Genomic DNA, 21,175 nt, shown 5'->3' with positions numbered 1-21,175 from the left:
CCTCTCCGGTATTGCACACAGCATTTCTCTATCTGTTTTTGCGCAGAAGTTCAACCAAGCCCTCAAGGTACATTTCTCCAAGTGGGTGGTTAGTGGCATGAAAAGGAAACGTTTGTTTGAGTTGCCATTACCTTCACCGCATAGCTTTCCAGAAAGTCTACTGATTGCCTTCAGCAGCCTGTAAAAGGATCTGTCTGCCTCCCGTCCTCCTCCGCTTCTCCCAGTGTTTCCTTATGTTTAGTCACAATGAAAACAGCAGAGAATGATCCCCGAGTTCTCCTGAGGCGGAAAGAGATGCCAGCAGCCACTGTGCACACATCATGAAATAATGTCTGGAGTCCCACAAGTAGGTTATATAACCAGGCCAGGCCACAGAGCAGGACGACGCATGTCTTAGCTCTAGTTCTGAATACAGTAAGTAGAGATTCGCCACACATTCAGAGGCAGGTGTGTGGGTGACAATACTGCTATCTGCACCCAGTTTCTCCCATGCTGTGTCGGGCAGAATAATGCAACCTAAAAGATGCCACATTGAATTCCCAGAACCTGTTATTTTTCATCGCAAAGGGGACTTCGTCGATGGAGAAATGATACTGAATTGTCCAGGTGTGGCAAATATGATTCTTAGAGTGCTTAAGGGGAAAGGGGAGGCAGGAGAGTTAGCTTCAAAGAAGACTGTGAAGGGGAAACTGAGGCCAGAGTGAGGTAAAAAAAAAAAGGGCCAGGAACACAGCCCCTAGAAGCCGAAGGACACGTGGGTTCTCCTTTGGAACCTTCCAGAAATAATACAGCCACGTCCACAACCAACTCTGCAGTTCTGGTGCCTAGAACCGGAAACAGTAGTTTTTGTGTTGCTTCAGATCCCTGGGTTTGGGCCAGTTTGTCACAGCAGGTAGTGGGAAGTGAGCGCACAAGCATTTCTTGTTTTACTACACTGAGCTTTGAAGATGAAGTTCCCAGCTTTTCAGAACCAACAAACACACAAACAAAACTGTTGACAGGCCTATACAAGGAAGCAGTTGTTTTAGAAGGTCAAGATTTATTGAAGATTCAGGCATAAACATAGAGTGACTGGGGTGTAGCTCAGTAGAGAGAGCGAGTACTGTGAAAGCATGGGTCCCTCTGAGGGATCCCGAGGTCCACGAGGAGGCAGTGATGACAGGAGGTTCCCAAGGCTTGCCATCCAGGCCAGGGAGGGTCTCTCTCCAACACAAGGTGGTTGTCCCGAAGGTTCAGGGGGTAAAGATGTCTGTCACATGAGCTCGCTGACCTGAGTTTGATCTCAGGGATTAAGATGCTGGAAGGAGGGAGTGGCCTCCTGAGAGATGTTCGCTGACCTCCACATGTGTGCTGCGGCCTGTGCCATTCATAGATAAATGCATGCAATTAGGAAAAACAACCAAGATAGAGAGTGACTGAGAACCGATGCACAAGGGTCTCCACATGTGTGTGCACGTAATATACACACATGAACACACGTGTGAGCACACATACGCATACACATACACTAGCCATCTAGATGTAGAAATGTTCATGGAGTGTTTGCTCTCCCAGTGCCTGTTAATTGGGCATACAGTATGTCGGCTCCTATACCAAGTGCTAGGATCTTATCAGAGAACAAAGCAGGCACAATTTTTGTCTTATGTTCTTACAGGGAGCCAGTGTATGAAGAAGTCTATGTGAACTGTTCTTATTTCTTCTTTTCTTTTTTTTAAAAAAATTTAATTGTATTTCTTGTGCATTGGTGTGAGGGTGTCAGATCCCTTGGAACTGGAATTACAGACAGTTGTGAGCTGCCATGTCGGTGCTGGGAATTGAACCCGAGTCCTTTGGAAGAACAGCTAGTGCTCTTGAACCTTCTTAATTGTCCAATTATAAGACAGTACTTGGAAATTTTCCATGCATCCCTAGTAAGCAAACTATCAGTGATTAAAATCCAAACGTGGAAAGGGACTGGTATCTAATATATATGGAGGAAAGGATAAATTGTAAAGCAAAAATGGATACTGTGGTTGCACTTGTCTAAAAATATCAGTAGCATTTTCACAGGACTATACGGAAGGTGCTGGAAAGGAGCCAAATCTCCTAGCACAGCAGCCACCTTAGGGAGTTGAGGCAGGTCAGCATCACCTTTGAAACTTTACATTTTCTGCTTATTCCCTTCTCTTCTGTTTGACTTTCTTTCCTTGTGCTTACACTGCATTTATAATAAAAATGAAACTTCCCTGCTACTGTGTAAACACTCCATCAGCACCAAAAAACTTCGCCCTGTGAAGTCTAGACTTAAAATGTGCTTGTTGGGCAACAGCTAGTGTCCCTTGTTGGCGTCCGAGGAGGTGGGCCTTTGTATGCTGTGAGCAGTTGGATCCGCAGTTCACCTTTGTTCCTTAGAGTGATGGTTTCCCTCCTTCCCTTTACTGTCAGTATGGCTCACCACGCCTTTATTTCTTAGCCTGCTTTTCCCCTTCCTCCCTTCCCACTCTCCCCCTTCCTCCTCCCTCTCCCTCTCACATCCCTCCCCTTTCTTCCTCCCTCTCTCTCTCCCTTTTCCTCTCCAGTCCTTCTACTTTCCTTACTCCCTTCCTTTCCTTCTCTCTCTCTTCTCCCTCTCTTCATTCTGATGAACAGACCCACCTCATTTTGTTTTGCCCTTGAGGATACAGGTAGGCTCTCAGTGGCCTTTCATGTAAGATGGCAATGAGATTAAACATCATTTTTTTTCTCTTGTACACCCCGGACTCATCACTGGAGCCATGCCATTGACATCTTTCTCAGTGTGTAGTCTTTCAAACCATATGCAGTCACCCCTTGGTATTCATGGTGGATTAGCCTTAGCTCCCCTCCCCCCACAATGCTGCAATATGCAGATGCTCAAATATGTTATATGAAGTGGCACAGTGAGCTGGAAACAAAGATCATATCTCACTAAGCATGTGTGAAGCCCTGGGATCTATTCCTTGCCATGGAGCAAAATCATTAATTTGAAATTCAAGCAGTTCTTCTGCACTGGAGACGTGTAATACCTAACACAATGGTCATGCTTTATAAACATTTTCTATGGTGTGTTGTTTGGTGGGGGGTATTTTGACAAGAAAAGGTCTGTTCATGTCCAGCACAGTTTAAGTCTTTCTAGTGTATCCTGTCTGTGATTGGTTGGATGCACAGATGCAGCTGACAGATACAGAGAGCTGTTACATCGAAAGGTCATTAAACCCGGACTCTTGACTCCATGCCAAGGATTCGGGGATGGTCATTCCTGGAGTTCTCACTCAAAAAGAAGTCGTGAGAGTGGGAGAGCTGGCCCTGCCCCTTTCTGGCTGCAGCATTGGGTGAGCTAGCCGGGGCCGTGCTGGGGAGCTTGCCCTGGTGGTGTGGCTTTGAGAGAGCTGGTGGGCTCAGCTACCACCCAGGCCCAGATCCAGGGCTTCGAGTTGGCCCACTGCAACTATGAACTGCTCCATCTTTGAACTTTCTGGAGTGCATGAAAGGGCCAGTCCTGGTCCTGCAGATCCAAAGCCACAGGATCTCACTATGACACAGGGCAACAACAGGGTATCTGGGAGGATTATTATTTGTAGTATAGCAGAAAGCAGAGGCCTCGAGTCAGACCAACGACTCATTGCAAGGAACATTTGCAAGTAGAGTTGTGTGGACAGACGTGTACACTGTGGGACATGCTGTGGCACTCTACAGCTTCCACCACAAGAATTTTTTTTCTTTTGGGGGGAAGGTTGCAAGGGTAGAGGTGGATATGAAAGGACAGGAAGATGAGTGGGATTGGGGTGCATGATGTAAAATTCACAAAGAAGCAATAAAAAGTTAAAAAAAATATCTAGCAATACCATTCCTGGGCGTATGTCCATCCTACCTCTAGGACACTTGCTCAACCATGTTCATAGCAGCTTTATTCATAAAGCCAGAAACTGAAGACAACCCAGATGTCCCTCAACCAAAGAATGGATAAAGGAGCCACAGTACATTTACACAATGGGGTGCTACTCAGCTGTTAAAAAAGACCTCAGGAAATTTGCATGCAAATGGATAGAACTAGAAAAAGTCATCCTAAGTGAGGTAACCAAGGCCCAGAAAGGCAAACAGAGCATGTCCTCACTTATGAGTGGATATTAGCTGTAAATTAAATGGTAAATGCGCTACAATCCACAGACCAGAAAGGCTAAGTAACAAGGAGGCTCAAGGTGGGGACTCATGGATCTTTCTGGAAAGGGGAAATAGAGTGGGTGGGGATGGGAATAGGAGGGGTCAGAAGAGGATTATGGGAAAGATGAGTAAAGGTGAGTTAGAAACCTAGTGCAATAGGTAGCTCCAAGAACCTATGGGGGTGGCCCTAGCAAAGACTCCTAGTAATAGGAGATGTGGTGCCTGAACTGACCGTTTTCTGTAAACTAGGTCTCAAGTGGAGGGATTGTGACATCAACCCAGGCACGAAACCTTTGACCTACAGTTAGTTCTTCGTACTGGATGTGCTGGCCCTGGAGCCAGTCATCATCAGAGAGACCAGAGAGACCTCATCCAGCAAGAGTCCCACAGTCAAACATTAGGTTGTGGAGTCCTGCAGAGGAAGGGGAGGAAGCACTGGAGGAGCCACAGGGACCAAGAGTAATATAAGAACACTACCCACAGAAGCAGCCGACCAGGACTCACGGGGGCTCGCAGACATCAGGGATCCTGCACGGGTCCGACCTAGGTCCTCAGCCCATATGTCATCAATGGTACCTTGGTGTTCTTGTGGGAATCCTAACGATGGGGGCAGGGGCTTCCCCTGACTCTTTTGCCGGATGGTGGGATCCTTCTCCTCCCACTTCTCCTTGCTCTCCGGTCTTGTTGTAGCTTGTTACGCTGTGTTTGGTTGATGTATCTGGGAAACCTGCTCCTTTCAGAGGGGAGGTGGAGGGTTGGGGCAAGGGGGTATAGACCTGGGGAAGAGGGGACGGGAAACTGCAGTCCACATGTAAAATATGAGATAATAGTAGTAGTAGTAGCAGCAGCAGCAGCAGCAGCAGCAGCAGCAAAAAAGAGATCCTTATAGAAACATCTAGAATAATACTTCACCAACTAGCCTCCCACACCACAGTCTGGTCAGGCTGCCAGAAATGAACCATTGCAGGTTTCAATGCCTCTGAAGCTCTGCCCAGGTCCGAGGTCCACAGGAGACCCTGTTATGTGCACAGTTTACATTAATTCTCTGGAAACGGAGGGACGCAGTGATGTGCTTGATGTTAAGTCTCTGTAGAGAAAGTCACCTGCCTGCACACTGGTCTGTGTCCACTGGGAGGAGACACTGCATTTGGTAACTAAGAGGTGGAGGGGATTTAATCTCCTCTCAAAAATAAGGACTTTTGTTGACTAATTAAATTAAACATTTTTTTTGGCGCCGTTTGACAAGCCATTCATCATTAACAGAAAAGGGGGAGGGAAAAGCAGGAACCAAGCTGAATTTGAGCACCAGCTCTTTGAAACTTGATAGTCATTCTTATGGATTAGGCAATTAACCTTCTGTAAGGATTTACCCAATGCCTCAGGAAAGCTTTTCTGTGGAGAAAATAATATGCAAATCAGACAAGCTTTGTGAGGTGTTTTTCCCTTATTTGGGGGAAACATTTATTCATTTTCCCTCACTGCTTTGTCCTTTTTGTTATTTATTCTGAGAAGAGGCAGAGGGAAGAGCTGGGTACACGGTTAAAAATCATTATTAAAGGGCTGGGAAGACGGCTCTATTGCTGAGGTGCCTGTCCTGGATGCAGGGAGTCCTGAGTTCAGTTCCCAGAACCCACGTTAAAAGTCCTGGGCGCACCACTGGGGAGGTGGAGACAGGAGAATGCACTGGTTGGCCACTCTAGTGTACTTGGGGTGCTCCAGGCCAATGAGAGTCCCTGTCTCAAAAAGTCAAGGTGGATGGCTCCTGGGAAACAACTCTGGAGGCTGACCTCTGACTATCACATGCATATGTATATGCATATGTGTGCACATGCACACACACACACACACACACACACACACACACACACACACACACACACACACACGGGGGTGATGGACATACACCTACATGTACCCACACAAACACAATTATTGGTATTTTCAAGATAGTGGCAACAGTAATTAATTGAACAAAGGTCCCATTTCTATGACAGATGAGAGAGAAGATTCAGGTATCAGATCCACCAAGTCCTAAAGACGGGAGGCTGCCGGCTTGATAGCTTAAGAACATGGCCTGTGTAGGTGAGGGTGGCCTGTGGCCTAGCATCATCCAGTACTCAGTCCAACCTGAAGGGAGCCACCAGTCTCTTGTGCATTTCACACATAGGAAGGGTTGGTTCCTGTGAGCACAAGAGTGTGTGCATTGTGTCCACACAGATTGGAATCTTGTGGAGTTAGTGGTCCTGATTCCCAAGAGGGAATACGTACACTAGAGGGAAGAGTACATGACAACAGTCTCGCTCACTCAAGGCTTCTTGAATTAGAATAGAGATAACGAACATGGACAAGGGCCACCATTATGGCAGGCATGGCTAGAACTAATCATTGGAAGAATGCTGGGTCTCCGTGATACAATAATGGCAGGAAGAATGCTCTTGACACATACTGATTTCAACGAGTATCTTGTGATTGTTGTTGGAAGGGACAGGACCAGCATCTGCTTCTAAGAAGCACAGATGACCAAGTGCTTTATCTTCTTGGTGATGGGAGTTTCCATCTTCTCAGGCAGATGTGCCACCCATGGTGGGGAATCAAGAATAGCTTCTGGAGGTAGAGATAATGGAGAGAAGGCAGGAGGAAGGGACGGAGGGAGGGAGGGAGGGACGGAGAGATGGAGGGAAGGAAGGAAGAGGGGAGAAAGAAAGGGGAAAAGAAGAAAGAGGAAAGGAAGGAAGAAAAAGAGAAGGAAAGAAAGAGGGAAAGAAGAGGGGAAGAAAGGAAGAAGAGTGGGGGAAGGAGGGAAGGGAAGAAAAGGAGGGAAGAGTGAAAGAAAGAAGAGGAGAAGAAGGAAGAGGGAGGAAGGGAAGGAATCACGGCGGGAAGGAAGGATGGAAGGACACAGGCTTTAGTGATGATGGAGTCATTACAGTTCATTGCATTAACCGCTCTCTTCCAAATTCATCCCAGAAAAGATGCCCACTGGAACCCTGAGGAGCCATTTCCAGACTTGATTATATTAAGCACACAACTGAGCAGGAGACGCGGTAGACAGTTGTGGGCACTGCCCAGCACTGAGCAGATTGCTCCACTCTGGAAGTGTAGAATAATTCTCTCAACTGCTTGGGTTTTGGCAGCTGCAAGCCCTTAACCAAACCTTTCCAGAGATTTGCCTTCAGCTAAAAAGCTGCTTTGCTTGTCATTAGAGGTAGGCCATACATAACGCCCTTGTTCATGGGAGGGTTAACCTGTGCTTCCATCCCAGTGCAGGGCGTGGAAGGTCCTCTCAAGTCCCGAGTCCCTCCTGCAGTCTGTGTGACTGCATCTCAGTCCAACTCCTCCACTGGGCCGGTTCTGGTTGTTTCCTTATGTCTGTTGAGAATTCTCTAATGCATTTCCTGTATGTGAGCTTGGTTACTAGAATCAGCTTTTGGGAGACTGTGATGGTGAGTGAATACACTTATCAATTGTCAAACATCTAAACGTTACTATACACACGCACACCATGCAATAGCTAGAAATACAGAGTAGTAAAAGGAGGAGAGTAAGAGCAGCCACATTGTTCTATGGGTAGCTCTTATTTTTATTTTAATGATACTGTAAATATTGTATAACATTTTCCCTAGTGACATCATTCGGGAATTAGTTGAGACAGATGCTGGACAGTTAGCAGCTGAAACGGATTCTAGCTTACTAAAAAGCTCTTGTGTGATTCACATAATTTCCAAGGTGATGAAGACCCAGGTTACTTAAAAGGGTCCAGGTTGGGAAGACAGCTTATTCTGTCAGCTGCCCCACAAACATGAGCATCTGCACTTATCCCCAGAACCCATGCCAAAAAGCTGGATGCAGTGCTGTGCACTTCGAATCCCAGCAGTGCTGGAGAGGTGCAGATGAGTGCACCCCTGTGTTTCTGAAAGTCACCCTAAGTCTAACTGGTGAGCTCCAAGCCATCGAGAAGCTCTGTCTCAAAACAAGGTGCACAAGTTGGATAGGTGCTCCTGAGTGATGGTGATGACACTGAAAATGGTCCTCTGGTCTTTACATGATGTGCATACATGTGTGTACTTCCCCCTGCAAACAGAGAGAGAGAGAGAGAGAGAGAGAGAGAGAGAGAGAGAGAGAGAGAGAGAGAGAGAGAGAGAGAGAGAGAAGAAGAAGAAGGAGGAGGAGGAGGAGGAGGAGGAGGAGGAGGAGGAGGAGGAGGAGAGAGAGAGAGAGAGAGAGAGAGAGAGAGAGAGAGAGAGAGAGAGAGAGAGAGAGGAGAAGAGCTCCTCCTGGATGGAGGATGCAGCTCTCTATCACTGCCTTTATCATCTCTTGATTCAGATTCAAGAATCTTTGTGGAAGAGTCTTGAATAAACCAGCAGTTAGGGAGTGGGGGGAACTTGTAAATGGATTTTTTAGGGTCTGGAAAGAGAAGCAGCAACCATTTTTTTCTAGAAGTTTCTTTTCTTTGGTTCCATCTCACCTATTGGAGGCTGCCTAATGTGCCTGGAGACCTGTGACTCTGTTAATAAAGAAGGGTGGGGTTAGGTGCCTGATGGATGGCTGCTGGCACTGTGAATGCATGAAGCTCCTAAGCTGCTGCTGCTTCTTCTTCTTCTTCTTCTTCTTCTTCTTCTTCTTCTTCTTCTTCTTCTTCTTCTTCTTCTTCCTCTTCATCTTCCTCTTCTTCTTGTTCTCCTCCTCCTCTTCCTCATCCCTCTTCTTTCTTTCTTCTTTTTTTTCTTCTTCTTCTTCTGCTCTTCCTCCTCATCCCGTTTCTTTCTTTCTTTTTTCTTTCTTTCTTTCTTTCTTTCTTTCTTTCTTTCTTTCTTTCTTTCTTTCTTTCTTCTCCTCTTCCTCCTTTCCTCCTCCTCCTCCTGTGCCTCCCTCCTCTAGGATTTTCCTCTTGTCTGGGTTTGTTTCTGTGAAGATGAATCCACCAGCCTTCTATGAGCCTAACTGGCTTCCGTGACTTTGTAACTCAGCCATTGTCTCTCTGCAGACCCACGTTTGATGGCAGCCATGCTCCACTCTGCCTTCAGGACTGCTCACCTCACTTCTGTATGCCTCTGCTCTGGGGCACTTTCATTCACCACAGTTTCCCTTTTCCAGGCATATAAGTTGCTAAAGGATGTTGGATTTTATAAAATATTTTCAAACATCTATTGGTCAAGTGAATCTTCTGTTTGATCTATCATAGAAATGGGCGGGATTTTGAATATTCATACTTGAGTTTTACATGCCTTTAGCTAATTAGGTAATAGTGGTTTTAGAAGCCTATATAAAAGGATATGTGAGATGTAACCATAGCAACCAAAGATGATTCTCCATTCCAAGGAGTTTCAGCCTAATATGCTGGAGCCTGAGATATGTGGCCGATCTTCTCTATTTAATGTATCCATGATATGTACAAGATATCTCTAGTGCCCCTCTTTTCTCCTGTAAAATGGGTACACAGAGCTGGAGGCCATCTGATGGGAATAGCTCAAGTGTTAGCTGAGTTTCCCTATGGGGTAGTCAAAGATAAGAGAATATTAGTAGAAAAACATTATTTAATTAAGTAGATTCTCGTAAGATCAGAGCAATTTGTAACTATAGGTTTTTTAAAAGACACTACTTAGGTAACTTTGTTGGAGTTCCTGCTTTAAAGGGCCATATCGTGTATTACATGCACACGTTGGAAAGGTGTTCCTCATGTCAGATCTCATTGCAGTATGTTATTAAGGACCTGAAGAGACAGCCCAGCGGCTGGGTTTGGTTCTCAGCATCCACACGGCAGCTCACAACCCTCTGTAATTCCAGTTCCAGGGGACCTGATGCCCTCTTCTGAACCCCAGGTGCTGTGCATGCGAAAGTACAGGCAATTAAAATCAAGAAATACTTTAGAAATTTAAAATGCTCCACTTTTATTTTTATTTAAGTAAAAACACATTTGAGTGAAACCTTCCTGTATTTCTCTCTGCAGAAGGGTGGGGAACAAAGGAGAAGGAAATGCAGGAAGAGGACATGCTGAAACGTGCAGGGGATTTATTTTGAGTTGCCAGCAAATCAGAAGGAAGGAAACATAAATAGGGCTTCAATTTGCTTTAAATATAGACGCATCTTCAGTTCATACACATATGCGCAGTGTAATTCTGCGCTTTACCAATGAGCAGCACACAGAGTATGTGTGAATACAGCTATAAATGCTCACCTAGCTCCGCACGTGTGTAATAACGGCTGTAGCTTGTTACTTTTGTCCTAATTGACTTGCATCAGTGCAGATTCCGACCTTGATGTGGTCAGCAGTAAACCATAAAGTCTGTCTTCTCTTTTTTTGTGTCCTGCTCCCAAATACCATCCCCACCGTCTTGTGGGATATGAGAAATTGCTTATTTATCTTGATGCAGAAAATAAATTACTTTCCTATGATATTAGCACAATCCTTATTCTTATTAGATAAAGAACTTCAAAGACCCCCAAAAAATGGTTCAAATGAGTTAATAGCATCTTAATTATCTCACATGATTTTAATGAAAGCAAAAGCGTCCCTCTGGGGGTGTATTTTGTCTCTGTAGGAAGAATGACTGATGGACGTCTTGGAAATGGCTGTTCATTCATGTATCAAATTCTTCAAGAAGAAACAAATGAGTCCAGCCAGATATGCCAGCTGGGTTCAGAAGAGAGTCCCCCTCACACTGGTGAGTAAGGGGAAGGGTCAGGTGTCAAGGACAGAATGAAGAAGTGGCGGGCAACCTGTTTGCCGTCTAATTAAACTGCGTGGTTTAGTTGTCTGCAACTAGTTTCCCTTGTAGGGAAAGAGTGAAGCTCTACTCAGTTGACAGACACTTTTACCTGCAGACGCAGTGGCTTTGGTGTTGCTGCTTTCTTTGGAGCAAGTGGACAAAAAAAAAAAAGCCAACTGACATGAACGAGCACCCGGAGCTGTAGTGTGGATGCAAGATCTCCTCCATGGTTGGAGGCATCGCAGGTGGAGGTGGGCCACCCCCAACCAATGGATGGCCTTGCTTAGAACCTCTCCCTGCTTCCTGCTAGGTCACGACGTGAACAGGCTGCAAGCTCTACCTACATGGACCAAGCCACGGCGTGACATCATCCTACCATGATGATCTATATGCCCTAAACTCTGAGCCAGAATAAACAGCTGCCCCCTTCAGTTTTGTCTTTTGGAAATTGGGGCACAGCGACATAAAGTAGCCAGTCCATGAGGATGGAAAGAATTGGCTGGAAGGCAAAGCCAACACTGCCCTTTGATGTAGAGGAGCTTCGAGAAAGGAGAGAAGATGTTCACTGATACTGCTGAATCTGTCTTGACCATTTTTGGAGCACCGCACCTGTAAGTATTCTGTCTGTAGCATTCTGAGGATGAAGGCCAAGACTTGAAAGGAGTGTGTGGAGAGGAATTACAGACAAATGAAACCTGGCAGAAACACTATTGCTAGCCATGTGCAGGACTACACTGCAGAAAACGGAGTCAAATGGAGTGGGAAACATGACCCAACCTCTCCCCAAACTCAAAGGGAAGGCGAAGCCTAAAGACACACATACTAACTTAAGAAAAGAAAAGACACAAGACAGGGGCAAGAGTGAGAACTTCAAAGAACGGTTCAGAGCAACAACGGATGATAAGTACATTTACATGGACAAGAACTTGGGTGCTATGTTTACGATTTATTAGTGTAGGGAAAAACAAGAGATTGAAAATGCTATAACCCACATAGCATCGGGCCTAGGGAAGGACTTAGGGTAGTTGTTTATAGACGTGCCACCAGCCATGACAGTGACATTGGTACTGTGTGGCACACTACTGTGCCGTGCCACTTCAGAGTTCAAAGATTGGTCTCTGAACTCGTGGCCTGGGATATTATGGTGAAGGAGAAGTGATGACCACTCAGAGAGGATGGCATGAGTGAGGTGTCTCCACCCCAGAAGTGCCGGATGGCTGGACAGTGGAGCAAGCTGTACAGAATTTGGAGCAAAAGATCCTTTGGTAAACACTTTTTTTTTTTGCTGATGAAATGGGGTGCACAGCAGAGGCATTCTCAATACAGCCCTTTAAATACTGGGTCCTAAAATGATCTCTTAGCATCATGATTCAGGTGGCCAGAAGATGAATTGAGTCAATGATATTATGAATGCAGAATTCACAATAGAAAATAAAGTTGTAAGGCATTAAGTTAGTAGTGCTAATTAATTATTACCGGCATAGCTCCAAAATAATATTTAGAAAATAATTAAGGAAAAGCAAAAACATATAACAGAAATGTATTAGTTGGTGTGCTCCAGATAAACTGAGACAAAAGGTACATATATATTTACTGTTTATGTAAAGGTATTTAGGAAGTTGACTACAATTATAGAGATTGACGTGTCTGGGGTCATTCTATGGCCAGGGGGCTCAAGACTCAAAAAGGTTTAGTTGAAGGCAAGAGAAAGACTTCTTGCTGGGTTGGTGCTGCATTTAAGCCCAGGGACTTGGGAGGCCAAGCCAGAAAGATCACAAGATCAAAGTCGGCCTGGGTTACAGAGAGAGAGAGAGAGAGAGAGAGAGAGAGAGAGAGAGAGAGAGAGAGAGAGAGAGAGAGAGAGAGAGAGTTCAAGGCTTCTGTTGGTAAATTTAGCATTCAAAAAAAATGATGGGGGTGGAGAGATGTCTCCGCTGTTAAGAGCACTCGGTTCTTCCAGAGGACCCACTTCCCAGTGCTCACACCAGTCAGCTCACAAACACCAGTAACGCCAGTCCAGGGGCTCGGATACCTTCTTCTGGTGCTGGTTAGTTTTTAGTCTACTTGACATAGCTAGAGTCATCTAGAAGAGGGAGCCTCAGCTGAGGAGATGCCTCCATCCTGTAGGCAAGTTTGTGGGGCAAGTTGATGTGGGAAGACCCAGACCACTGGGCTAGCACCAGCCCTTGGCAGGTGGTCGTGGGCTACATAAGAAGGCAGGCTAAAAAAAAGTTATGAATGGCAAGTGAGTAAGCAGAGTTCTTCCATAACCTCTGCTGCCGTTCCAGCCTTTAGGATTCCACCTTTAGTTCCTCCCCTGACTTCTCTCGGTGGCAGACTGTAAGCTGTAAGCTGAACTGAGCCCCCTCCTTCCCATGACCAAGTTCCTACTGGCCATGATTTTTATCCCAGCAACAGGCTAGGAGACCATGACAGTTAGTACAAGCACTTTAGTAATCACAACTAGGGCCTAAAGAAGGACAGTTTATGGTAACAGAACTGAGAAACGCCTAGCAGGCGAGGAAGGAAAGTGTTAGTGCTGGTAACCAGCTTCGCACCAATAAACCTGCCTGAACCAGAATGCCACCAGCCAAGCGACCCCTCCCCCACATGCTGGTCACCATTTTGTCTCTGTAACAAATGCTTGAGATATCCAGCTTATAAACAGCCTTAAATGGGCCTATAGTTCCGGACCATTGCTATGGGTCTATGCAGAAGCAGAACAGAACCACTCAGCTAGCTCATTACTAGAAGGATAAAGAGGAGAAAGACAGGGCCAAGTCCTACTATAAAGGGCTCACAGCTGTCTTAAGACTTCAAATTAGCTAGCTCTGCTTTTAAAGGTTGCTCTTCCTCCACGAGGCATCACAGTAGTGACTAAACCTTCAACACACAGACCTTTGGGAGACATTTAAGACTTAAACTACAACACTTTTCCCAAACAGAAGAAAAACCTCTCCTAATCTGTATAGGCTACATTGATCTTTCTTTTCTTTCTTTCTTTCTTTCTTTCTTTCTTTCTTTCTTTCTTTCTTTTTCTTTCGTGTTAGTATCCTTTCTGTGGCTGGTCTCTTGCTACCAATGTGATGTTACCAATCATGGAGTTGGAAAGAGATGTGTACAGCCAATTCTTGTGAACAGGTAAAAGATGTTTCCAGCACACCTGTCCATTTCATATATGTACTAAACTCTCACATGCTTGGTCTTGTACTGTAGTATTTTTAAAACCAGCATATATTAATTGTGTAAGACAGTGAGTTTTATTATGACATTTCCACATATGTGTATAATTGTAGTGGATATAAATATGTTTTTGTTTTGATCCCAAGTGTGGGATGTGAAACAGACTTGTGTGAGGGGTGTGCAGTGTTTATCCACTGGAAACAGACTTGTGAGAGAACAGGTGATGTTTTTCCACTAGAAGAGGAACCACTTCTTGTGGGGCACGGCCTTTGCCAACTGGTAAACATCCTGTGGATACACACACACACACACACACACACACACACACACACACGCACACGCACATGCACACACACACATATACAGATATGTATACTGATACAGATTCTGGGAGGATATATCTCTATATCTATCTATCTATCTATCTATCTATCTATCTATCTATCTATCTATCCTGAAACAAGAGGCTTGGCTTTTTTGGCTTTTTAGTCTTAGCATCATTTCCTATTGTTTGTCCATTCATCGATCCCCTTTGAGACACTCCTAGAGAGAACCATTCCAGTGAATGCTTCGAGGTTCTGGCTAACGCTCCAGGTTCTGGCTGCTGTGGTTGCTCACCTTTGCTGAGCTGCTGGTCTGCTGGAGTCCTGAGAACTACGCCAGTGGACTCACTCCAAAGAACTGAGGCTAAAAAGTTCAACTTCTCCTGTTCCATTAACCTCTTTTCTCTCCTGTCTCAGGAAGGTGGCTTGGAAGGGAGGTATAAGCATTAAAGAACCCCAAATAATGTAGGTTTGAAAAAGTTCAAAGCTATATATAATGTAGCCGTATTTTATATATTTTTTGCCTATACTTGCCATTTAGAGATTGGAGCATCGCCGTGTAACTCAAGTGACGTGGACCAACAGGTCCTTCTTCAGTGACAGGTCTCAGAGAAAGAAAGAGAGAGAGGGAGGGAGAGAGAGAGGGAGGGAGAGAGAGGGGGGTGGGGTAGGGGATCAGAAGGTAATAAAATAGAAAAATTTGGCATCAGAAGGTCTTCCACAAGCTGTTTTATGCCGAGCAAGCTTATTCAGAAGTACAGCACCTTCTATACTATTTCATAATCTAAAGCTAGTCCCAGTGTGGAACACAGCCTCCTACTGCATGTGGAAATAGATGTAGAACTCTCAGCTCCATCACCGTGTTTGCCTGTTCGCTGCCATGATTCCTGCTTTGATGATAATGGACTAAGCCTGTGAAACTGTAAGCTAGCTCTATTTAAATGTTTTCTTTTATAAGAGTTGCTGTGGTTATGGTTTCTCTTCACAGCAATAAAATTCTAAGACACCACTTGTCTCAAGATGTTCTGGGGTTCCCAACTCTCTTGCTTCAGTCTCCAGAATGCTAAGGCTATAGGCATACTTGGTATAATAGTTTAATCTTCACACACACACACACACACACACACACACACACACACACTTTTCAGTATGTGGTTTTCTTTTTTAACCATTCTTTGAAATTCCTAACCATTTGACTAGGAAATTTAATCCATTTATACTTATTGTTACAGCAAATATGTTTTTGTGTTCTGTCTACTATCTTGTTTTATGACCACAGCTGTAAGAAAAATGTACCTACCTATATTTGTCTTTGCAATAAGCATTCTTGATTTCCCTCAGTATTTTATGGTTACAATATTTGTTGTTCTTCCTCTCCTCCTCCTCCTCCTTCTCCTCCTCTTCTAAAGACTTTTTATTTATATATACAGTATTCTGCCTGCATGTACACTTGCAGGCCAGAAGAGGGCACCAGGGCATCATGTGGATGCTGGGAATTGAACTCAGGACGTTTGGAAAAACCGCCAATGCTCTTAACCTCTGATCCATCTCCCAAGCCCGTTTGTTCTTCTTCTTCTTCTTTTTTAAAAAAGATTTATTTATTATATATACAATACTCTGCCTGCATTACACCTGCAGGCCAGAAAGAGGGCATCAGATCACATTATAGATGGTTGTAAGCCACCATGTGATTGATGGGAATTGAACTCAGGACCTCTGGAAGAGCAGACGGTGCTCTTAACCTCTGAGCCATCTCTCCAGCCCTTGTTCTTCTTCTTAAAGGAAATAGACTTTGATTGCTTCATCCCTTCTTGAAGATAGCTTATATCACTCACAGTCTTCTACCATGTTCTTTCTCCTTGAAACTGCTGCCAGAATGGATTTTAACTATTATTATAACTTGGATTTTATTAACTTACTTTGTTACTTAATCTGGCATTTATGTTTTATCTCTTTAAAAAACAATTAAAATATAATCACATCATTTCCCCCTTCCCTGTCTTCCATCCTACCTTTTCTATATGGCTCTATTTCATCCCAAAGTTATGGTCTTTTCTCCTTTAACCATTGTTATCATATATACAATAAATAAATAAATACATAAACACAACTTGATGAGTCTGTTCATGCATGACATGTTCTGCTAACGCAGAACATGAGATTTCCTTCATCCAAGTTGGAATGGCAATTTTTGTTAGAACTGTTTAGGTCTTGGACAGCTATGTTGTTGAAATTTCATGGGTGTAATTTTCCTCCTGTAGCTAGATGGCATAACCTCACAGAAGACGCCCCAGTTCTCTGGCTCTTACAATCTATCCACCCTTTTTCTGGGATGTTCCCTGAGCTGCATGTGCAGTAGTGTTGTAGGTATGTACATGAGGACTGGGCATCCCACAGTCAATTGTTTACTGCATTTTGAACAGCGTGGACTTTCGATAATGGTCTCTATCTGCTGCAGAAATAGACTTCTCTGATGAGGGGTGAGAGCTCCACTTATCTAGGGTGTGAGGATAAGTGTTTAGAAAGCAGTTGGTAACTATGCTTGCTCAGGAAAGAGGCAGCAGTAGGCTTCTAAGATCCATGACCTCATTAGCCATGTGCAGTTGGCTAGGTGTCCAGGACCATTCGTACTTTCTTCCTGCCAAGCTAGAAAGTTAGATGGCTGTTGTTTACTGTGGTGATGTAAGCAGCCCTATTGCACATTTGGGCATCTCTTGCCTTGCTGCATAGGAGAAGGACTATTGACTGCTTTCCTCCATAGCTGCCTGCATAGTGTCTTCTAGTATGATGAAACCTAGTTCTCAGGGAAGAGGCTTTCGGGCCAGTTCCAGCTCAAATCATTTGTGTTCCATGTCCAGGGTGAGTGGTGCCTTCAACAATACAGACTTACCTTCAACGTCTGGAAAGCAACTAAGGGCAATAACTTGTCTGTATTGTTTTAGGAATCCCTTAGAGTCCCCTGTCCAACAACTGGAATGGAGGTTTCCCATGGCCAGTACTGGGGATTTTGTTAGTCTATGGCTCTTGGTGGGAGTGGGGCAGGGGTAGTATTGTCATCCCAAGTGGTGTAATTTAAACTGTATGTGTATATGCATATGTATATGCATATGTATATGTATATGTATATGTATATGCACACACTGATGTGTAGTTTTGGGTAAATATAAAATTCACTGTGTCTTTTTCAAGAATTCTTAGTGTTATTTGTTCCTTCTTTTTTCTTTTGTATTGCCTTCCTCCCTCTCCCTTCTGCAACTAAGGCATCCTCACTTTCCCATCTGCCCCCTTTTATCACCTGCACCCTGCTGTTGCCTTTCCTATCGCCCCTCCTGCCCCCCAGGTCCCCTTTAACTTTCTTGGTTTCTGCAGGTACTTCCCTCTGAAGATTCGGAGCTGGGAGCCACAGATGAGGAAGAACAGGTGGTAATTGTCTTTCTGGATCTGGCTCCCCCGCGGCCATTTTTTTTTTTTATCTAGTTCCATTCATTTACTTGTGTATTTCATGGTTTCAGTTTTCTCTGTGGCTGAAGAGTGTTCCATCATGTACGTGCACCATGTGTGTGTTATCGGTTCATCATTTGAAGGATATTTTGAGAACTCTCGGGTCTCCATTTAAAAATTTGTATTGTTTGTTTTCTTGACTTTTTGTTTTCGAGTTCTTTGGATATTTTGTATGTTAATCCCCTGTTAGATATGCAGTTGGCAAAGATTATTTCCCACTCCATCGGTTTCTTCTTTCCTCAGCCTACTGTTTCCTTAACTTTTCAGACGTTTTTAGTTTTATGAGGTCTTGCTTATTAATTGTTGGCTTTAATTCCTGGGCAAACGGAGTCCTGTTGAGGAAGTCTTTATATACACCTATATCTTGTAGGCACTGCTTATGTTTTGTTCTATCGGTTTTAGTGTTTCAGGTTTCAAACTGAGGTCTTTGATAGGTTTGGAATTACATTTTGTACAGGGTGATAGTTACAGATCTAGTTTCATTCTTCTGCATACAGACATTAATTTTCTCCAACACTGTTGAAGATGCTCTTTTCTCTAGTGTATGTGTTCAGCATCTTTGTGAAACATCAGATATCTGTCATTACATGTACTCATGTGTGAGTCTTCTATTTTATGCCATTGGTCTACATGTCTGTGTTGTGTCAGTACCATGCTATTATTTATTATAACTGCGATATATCTTTGTATCTGAAATGATAATTCCTCAAGAATTATTCTTTTCTTTAGGGTTGCATGCAGTATCTAGGTCTCATAAGAATTTTCGGATTTTTTTTTCTATTTCTGTGAAAAATGTTGGGCTGCTGATTGGTACTGTGTTGAATCTGTAAATTGCTTTTGACCAATCCATGACATGAGAGATCATTCTTTCTTCTAGTGTTTTCCTCAATCTCTTTCTTCAGAGATTTAAAGTTCTTTTTTTTAAAAAACCATTTATTTATTATGTATACAGTGTTTCACCTGCATGTACACTTGCATGCCAGAAGAGGGCACCAGATATCAGTATAGATGGTTGTGAGCCTCCATGTGGTTGCTGGGAGTTGAACTCACGACCTTTGGAAGAGCAGCCAGTGTTCTTAACCTCTGAGCCATCTCTCCAGCCCCTTAAAGTTCTTATTGTAAAGGTCTTTTACTTCATTGGTTAGGTTTATTCCAAGATATTTTCTTTTCCTTGGTGCTATTGTAAATGCGAATGTGCTCATGGTTCTTTTTCAGTATGTTTATTGTTGGTGTAAAGAAATGTACTGAGTTTTCTAAGCTGATCTTGTGTTCTGGTACTTTGCTTAAATTAAGGTAGAATATTTAGGGTATAATATCATATATCTGCCTTTCAGCAAGTAGAGACAATTTGACTTCATCCTTTCCTATTTGTTTCCCTTTGGTTCCCTCCTTTTGCCTTCTTTGTCCAGCTGGTACTCTGATCACTATATTGAAGATGCGGGCAGATAGAGGACAGCCCTGTCTCAGTCCTTATGTTAGCAGGATTGCTTTGAGAGTTTTCCTCCATTTAGAATAATTCTGGCTGTGGGTGTGTCATATGCAGCTGTTATTATGTTAAGGAATGTTCTCTTCAGTTCTCCCCTCTCCAGGACCTTAGTCATGAAGGTATGCTGGGCTTTATCAAAGGCTTTTTCTGCATCTATCAAAATGACCATGTGATTTTTTGTCTTGAGGTCTTACATTTGGTGATTTAACACGTGTTGAACCATCATTGAATCACTGGGATAAAGCAGAGTTGATTATGGTGGGTGATATTTTTATTATGTGCATATCTCATATATGTGTCTGCAAGTATTTTATTGAGATTTTTACACCTATATTTATGAAGGATATTGATCTGGTAGAATGATGCTGTGAATTCATCTAGGGCTGTGCCTTTTTAAAATGACTATATATATATATATATATATATATATATATATATATATATATATATATATATATATTAAAGTTAGGGGCTGTTTTGCTATTTCCATCTCCCTATTGCTTATGAGTCTGTTTAGGTTCTTGACCATCTTAGTTTAATTTTGCTAGTCTGGATTAATCCAGAAATTCATCCACTTTTAAAAGAGTGTCCAACTTAATGGAGTGTAAGATTTTATGATTTATGTTCTGGAGTTTTAGGCTTATTATAATTTTTTTTTTGTTCAGTTTGGACTCTGTTACTCTCTCTCTCTCCCTCCCACTCTCTTTCCCTTACTTCTTTTCTTTTCTTCACTCAGTTGAACTAGCTTGTTTATCCTTATGAGAAAAAAAACACCAGCTATTAGATTCATCCATTCTTTGTCTTTATTTTGTTCATTTCTGCTCTAGTTCTTATTGTTTCCTGTTATCTACCAGATTTGGGCTTGGTGTCTTCATGTTTCTCTAAGTTCTTGAGTTGCATCATTAAGTCGTTTACTTGTACTCTTTTTGTTTTTTAACATAGGAACTACTAGCTATATATTTCTCTTGTAGGACTGTTATTACTATGTCCTAGAGGTTTTGTTGTATGCTATTTTCATTTTTGTTCAGTTCCAGGAACTTTTGAATTTCTCTCTTGTTTCTTTATCACTCAGTAATGAGCTGTCTAATCTCCATGGGTTTGTGTACTTACTGGTGATTTGTTTGCTGTTGGTTTTGTTTTATTCCTCTATGGTCAGATAGAATACACAGGTTTTCATCCCCCCAACTTGTTGATTGGGGGAAGGCATACTGTTTTTAACCTTCCATATTGTATGTGTTTGGATGATGAAAGCTGGGTGTGTAGACTTCTTTTGTTGGTTGTTTATGATGTGAACACAGTAGGCGTGGCTGGCACATAGGATGTGCATCTTGGGTCAAGCCTGGAGGTTGAAGAAGGTGCAGGTGGGACGCTGTATGTGGAAGCCAGAGCATTTGAGGACTGCGGTGGATACAGATGGGGTAGAATTAAGAGGACAGACTTCCCAGTCTGTGCTGGAGCGCATGCTGTGCATCTGGGTAGGCCATGGAGCGTGGATATGGCATGTGGTGCGCTAGGGTAAGGCTGTGGATGGAGCTGGCCTATAGTTGTACACTTACATTTCATGGAGGCCTCTTCATTTTATCAATTTCTGTATCAAGTATATCTGCATCTAATTATATCTAGGTATGGATAGATATAGATACCAGGAAACAATTATTTACTATTTACCAAATAGTTGTGTCTGCATTTATAGTGGGGACAGACATGGGTATGAACATAAATATAACTATCTACTTGGTATTTGCCAACATTTTTTTTGAAATCTGTTTGTTTCTTTAGGAAATCACTTCTAACTGGAGCTTTACTCTGAGTCT

The 21,175-nt window shown here is 43.3% G+C and overlaps 1 protein-coding gene across 1 annotated transcript in view; it reads left to right on the top strand.

The window, feature by feature from the left end:
* LOC311586290 (uncharacterized protein) overlaps positions 1–21,175 on the top strand; it is a gene marked incomplete at its 3' end in the record, with an annotated part of 76,384 nt that overhangs the window by 1,007 nt on the left and 54,202 nt on the right. The gene's annotated exons all lie outside the window — the stretch shown is intronic.

The sequence above is a fragment of the Acomys minous genome (genome assembly GCF_964271855.1).
Source record: "Acomys minous genome assembly, chromosome: 16".
Lineage (NCBI taxonomy): Eukaryota > Metazoa > Chordata > Mammalia > Rodentia > Muridae > Acomys > Acomys minous.
This window is presented reverse-complemented; position numbering and strand designations above follow the sequence as displayed.